This window comes from Pseudorca crassidens, chromosome 10 (assembly GCF_039906515.1).
Source record: "Pseudorca crassidens isolate mPseCra1 chromosome 10, mPseCra1.hap1, whole genome shotgun sequence".
In the NCBI taxonomy this organism is placed as follows: Eukaryota; Metazoa; Chordata; class Mammalia; order Artiodactyla; family Delphinidae; genus Pseudorca; species Pseudorca crassidens.
The window spans coordinates 21,649,375-21,655,344 of record NC_090305.1 but is presented as its reverse complement, the minus strand read 5'-3'; positions in this window follow the sequence as shown (position 1 = coordinate 21,655,344).

Genomic DNA, 5,970 nt, shown 5'->3' with positions numbered 1-5,970 from the left:
AAGTCCAACATCTGCTCCTTGGTGTGCATCTCAGGCCTTAACCACTCACAGCAGAACACCCAGAGCTGGCTCAAGGCCTCATGGGGCCCAGGAGTCTCCTTGTAGCAGAAATGTTGGAAGAGCTGGCAGAATAACTCCTGGTTGTTTTGGCTGCTCCCTTTTGTGCCAGATCTCTGACTCACAGCAAGCCTTTTCTTTTTTTTTTCTTGCGGTACACGGGCCTCTCACTGTTGTGGCCTCTCCCGTTGCGGAGCACAGGCTCCGGACGCGCAGGCTCAGCGGCCATGGCCCACGGGCCCAGCTGCTCCGCGGCATGTGGGATCCTCCCGGACGGGGGCACAAACCCGTGTCTCCCGCATCGGCAGGCGGATCCTCAACCACTGCGCCACCAGGGAAGCCGAGCAGGCCCTTTTTTATTAGTTACTTCGAAGAGCCCTTTTGGCTCTTCAGGAACATCTGGAAGGAAAACAGCAGCTATTCCCACTCCAATGGGCCAAGAGGAGGATTGCTGATACGTGTTATCCTTTAGGGCACACTCCTAAGGTTACAGAAACCATAGTTAAAAAGATATGTATATGCAGGCTGCTTCAATATTTGAGCTCACACACTAAGTCTAATCTTTCTGTTTTAGAAGAAAAAGGAGGCTCAATCCCAAATTAAAGAGAATTCAATAAAGAAAATTAAAAAAAAATAAGTTTAAGGCAATTCAAACCTTTTTCCAAGTAGGAGAAGGGAAGTTTGTCAGGAGACTGCATTTTTGACAATACTGGGAATATTGTTGGATGCTTGCTTCCTCCAAATAACACCAAAACAATCAGTTGATAAGGCCAGCCCAAGTTTATTCTTAGAGAGTACTACTTGACAGAGTCTTAGTAGTGTCTCCCAGGGAAGAAGGCAAAGTCAGGATATTTATGAGGTTTTGGGGGCTTAAGGCAGATCTTTCAAAGCAGGATAAGGATTGGGCAAGGATCATGATACAATAGTTTAGGATTGATGGGCACAGCAAGGTGCAGAATTTGAGTTGACGGTTACAAAATGTCTAGATCCTATCCATTGAAAGTTGAACAGTTTGATGTTCACATAAATGGATTGAGGGGCAAGTTCTTGAAACAAATATAATTATCGGCAACTTTTACTTTCTAGGGCAAGAATTTCCTGGAATGGTAAAGGTATGTTGCTAAAGAAGTGGAATAGTGGAGTTACATTTAGGGAAGACAGTTGAACAGTCAAATTATGTTAGTGTAGGTAGTAGGCTGTGTGGGGGTAGGTGGTTTCAGTTTTCCATGTAGCAACAGACTTAAGCAGGGCCTATGGGTTTGCAGAAATGTGGATTACCAACTAATTAGCATGGCAGGCAGTGGTTAAGGGCACGGGCTGTGGATTCCAAAAGACCTGGGCTTGAATCCTCTTTTCTTATGTGTGGTGGCTTAACATCTCTAAACTTCTGTTTTCCCCTCTCTAAAAATATCGTAGAGATTTTTAAACGTCTTATTTTGAAATAATTTTAAACTTATAGAAAATTGCCAGAAAAAAGGTACAGAACAATCCCTATAACCTTCACCCAGCTTCCCCTAGTTAACATCTTATATAACCACAGCACAATTACAAAACCAGGAAAATAATGTTACAGTGCGATTAACTAAACGGCAGACCTTATTACATAGTGTTATTTTGAGAATCAATTAAATTCAGTGCCTGGCACTTAGTAAGACCTCAGTTAGAGGGATGCAGTTACCACTGTGAATTGGTCATCCAGGTGCTGGCTCCAGGGATCACGCCTCAAGCTCAGGTACACTTCTAGGTTTCCGGGGACAGAATATAGGACGATGCAAGGAGGCCCTCTAGTGCCTTCTCTGTGCCTGGCATCTGTTACTCAATGGGCAACTTTCCAAAACACCTTCACCTTCCCGGCCCTAAAGGTTAATTTAGGGGATTCTAGACTGGGCTTGGAGAAAGATTGTTTTAGGAATCATTCAAGATAAAGGACATGGAGCCGCTTATACATGTCTTCCACTGGTTTGGATCTTCGAAAGAGTAAGACAATATAGTGAGTTAACCGTCTAGACTACAAACCCCGTTCTCATTTACCGCACTGGCACATCATTGTGACCAACCACTAGCCCAAGGCTCAGGAGGTGTCGGCTGTCTGTGTCCTTCAAGCCACAAGGACCTGGCAGACCACAAAAGGCTTCCGGGAGTAGGCGGCCACGTTGGACAAACGGGTGGTCAGAATAGAACTACTCGTGTTAGCGCCAGTAACCCAGGAGTGCGAGTCTTAGAAACGCCGGCGGCTGCGGGGTCTCCGGGGGCACTTCCAGCGCCGACTAACCAAGGAGGTGGCTCCTCCCACCCGCGCCCAGCCGACCTCGGGGTCCCAGGCCCCGACGGGGGGCCGTCTTCCCGCCAGTCTTACCAGCGCCCGGGGAAGGCGGCCACCCGGACCTACCCAGCCTCTCGGAGCCCCAGACCTACAGGCGACGGAAGTGCGTCCGCGAACCCGGCCCAGCCCTGCGCCTGCGCTTCCGCCGGCTTCGGGAAGGTCCGAGCCGTTTGGCTTGGCCGAGCGCCCCGTGCCTGCAGCGAGGTCTGCACATCAGGACGCCTAGGCCTGTGGGGTTTTGATTTGTGACTCGCCTCATCTTAAAAAGAGGGTCCGAGCGCCAGCTCCGCGTCGTTGAGTCCCTCCGCCCTCCCCCGCGCGGGGCAGCGGGCGGGGACTTTCCTAGGCGCGCTTCCCCTCCGAGCATCATTTGTCTAATTCGAGTTCACCGACCCCGAGTCCTCTTCCCCTCCCTGCCAACCTGCCTCCCTGGACAGCATCCCCCACTCCATCCCGACCCCCGTCAACCTGAATGTATTTACCAGGCAGGCACATCGCGCAACCAGAATGTGTCCGCAGTGTTCCCATCAGTACAGTCACTCCGTCTGGATCATAAATGCCTCGCAAAGAGAGGAAGGGAAAGGAGGAGGCTTAAGGCACGCTATGATGGGTGCGGTGCTGTGTGTTCTACTTACAACCCGGAAACACGCAAAAAGCTTAAGTGACCTGCCCAAGTTTGCACAGCCCAGGGACAGGATGCACCCCACGCATGTGTGACCAAGACCTGCCCTGGGATCCCTACAGCGTGGCCACAGTGAGAGAGACCACCACTGCTCAAGGTAAAATGACAATTTCCAGGCTTATCGTGTGTATTGACATTAAAATGTGAGACTGCTGCAGGGCTCGGACACTATAAAAGTTTTCTTTAGGAAAATTAGAACCCCAGGTAGAGAATAGAGTCTACTGGAAAAATTTAACAACTGATGGTCTGTAGCTTGTAAAGGACACTTCTACTCTGTAGGCTTTTTAAGTTGGTAAGTGGAGTGGGAAGCAGGTGTTGGGGAAGAAAAATTTTCCTTCTACCTTTCTAGGTTCTTTGGTTGGTCTTATAATTAAATTGACATAAAACAGATTATCAGAAGAAAAACAAATTTAATTTTTTATGTCTAGGAGCCCTGAAGATAAGAGAGGCTTACATGCCATCCTGAGCTAATGAATGGGATAGGGGTCTGGGGCTTCAAAGGGGAGGAGGGTAATTAACAGGATGATAAGAAGAGCAGATGTTTGGTAATTAGATGTTTCCCCTGCCAGGCAGATACGTCTTTTAAATGAAAAAAATTATCTCTGTTAATAGCTCATTTTCCAGCACAGGCCCCCAGTCTAAATTATTTCCGGTAGTTAAGGGAGAGGTAAAAGTTTTCCTGAGTCTGCTGGGTCCTGGTAGTTTTCAACTCAAAATAATCCACATTCCAAAGTGGCACATTTTTGGGTAGCCTATTCTGCTCCACTTCATACTCACTTTGCATCTTGCTGAACTCTTCATGAATTGTGGGTCCACTGGAATTTTGTGCTCATGAGGGATTACAAATGCTACACGTGAACGGGGGCATATCCTCTGTTCAGGCACATGCTCTATTGTCCTGTTTTACTTCACTTACAAAACACAGTTTGAACGATAAAGTTAAGAATTTCAGGACTGTGACAACAGGGCATTAAACCAAGCTCTTGACCTTCTGAAAGCAGGACACTTCTGAGTGCTAAGGCACTGTGTGACTGCGTAAGTCACACATATTTGAAGCTAGCACTACCCATCTAGCAGACTCAGTGGGGAACCTTACAAGGGAGGCAACTGTGGAGAAGCCTTCAAACAAACAGGTGATAAATGTGGGAAAATTTTCAGCTGGAATTCAAATCTTATCAAGCACAGGAGAAACCATACTGGAGAAAAAACCTTGTAACTGTGGTGAGTAAGGATATTATGAGGATAAAAGAAGGTATTATGTGGAAGGTATCTTGAATACATGCATTCCTGTGCTGGTCTAAGAATGTTGTAGTACAGGTGAGTATTGGCTCTGCCAAAGCAAAATGGACGAACAGAAGAAGTATGACATATTAAAGAAATAAACAAAAATAAAATATATATTAAAACCTTACAGGGACCTCCCTGGTGGTCCAGTGGTTAAGACTCTGCTCCCAGTGCAGGGGGCCCGGGTTCCATCCCTGGTCAGGGAACCAGATCTCACATGCCACAACTAAAGATCCTGCATGTGACAATGAAGATCCCGCGGGCCGCAACTAAGACCCGGCACATCCAAATAAATAAATAAATATTAAAAAAAAAAACCCTTACAAATACCACTTAAGAAACAGGTTACAATTGTGTTTCCAGAATATAAACCAAAATTTTTTCCTAAGGTATATATTGCAGAGCATTTATTATGCCTTTATAAAAATTTCACATTCAGAAGACATAAAGGTTGCTGTCTTTCCAACCAAATATTCGTTCTTTAAAAAATATGGAGAGCAGTGCCTTCAGATGGGAAAGATGGGCTCTAATATTTTAAGACTTTTTTTAAATTTCAGGAAACAAAACAAAACTTGGGTCTATAAGAAGTTACGTTTGAGACTGAGAAATTTTGGTTTCAAATGAAAAGAATAAAGGAAGAGTCATTTTTAAATCCAATTTTTTGGTATAGCATGAATTTAAAATTTCATTTATGGGAATTCTCTGGCAGTCCAGTGGTTAGGACTCAGCACTTTCACTGCAGTGGGCCTGGGTTTGATCCCTGGTAGCGGAACTAAGATCCCAGAAGCTGCATGGTGCAACCAAAAAATAAATAAATAAAATAAAATTTCATTTATTTATTATTAATCTAAAAGCTAATAGTCATGACATATGAATAGTGGGATTTGGGAAAACATGGTTTCATGTCAGAGTGAATCCATTTCAAGATACTGACATTTAAAAAATACTTTTGTGTTTGTCTTTTTAAAAATTCAGATATAATTGACAACATTGTGTGAGTTTAAGGCATACATTTGGATTTGATACACATATATTGCAATGTGATTACTACCTTAGTGTTAGCTAATACCTCCATCACTTCACATAATTATCTCATCTTTTTTTGTGATGAGCACATTTAAGATCTAGCCTCTTAGCAACTTTCAGGTATATAAAACAGTATTGCTAACTATAATCACAATGCTGTGCATTAGATCCCTAGAACTTATTAACCTTCTAACTACAAGTTTGTACCCTTTGACAAACATCTCCCCAGTTCCCCCACCTGCAGCCCCTGGTAACAACCATTCTACTACGTTTCTATGAGTTCGGTTTTTTTAGATTCCAACTATAAATGATGTCATGCAGTGTTTTTCTTTCTCTGTCTGATATACCTCGCTTAGCATAATGCCCTCAAGGTCCATCCATATTGTTGTAAATGGCAGGACTTCCAGGTAACTGGTAAATTGAAGAAGGGCCCTTCTTCAGTTGAGGAGGTAATACTGAAGAGGACAGATCTAGGAGATATTTTAGAATCATTTCTGACCCTTTAAGACTATAGGGACTAAAGGAAAAAACCCAAACAAACAAGGCTTAGGTGAGTCGGAAAGATCAGGTAGATGATGTGGCTTCTATTATAAGGGAA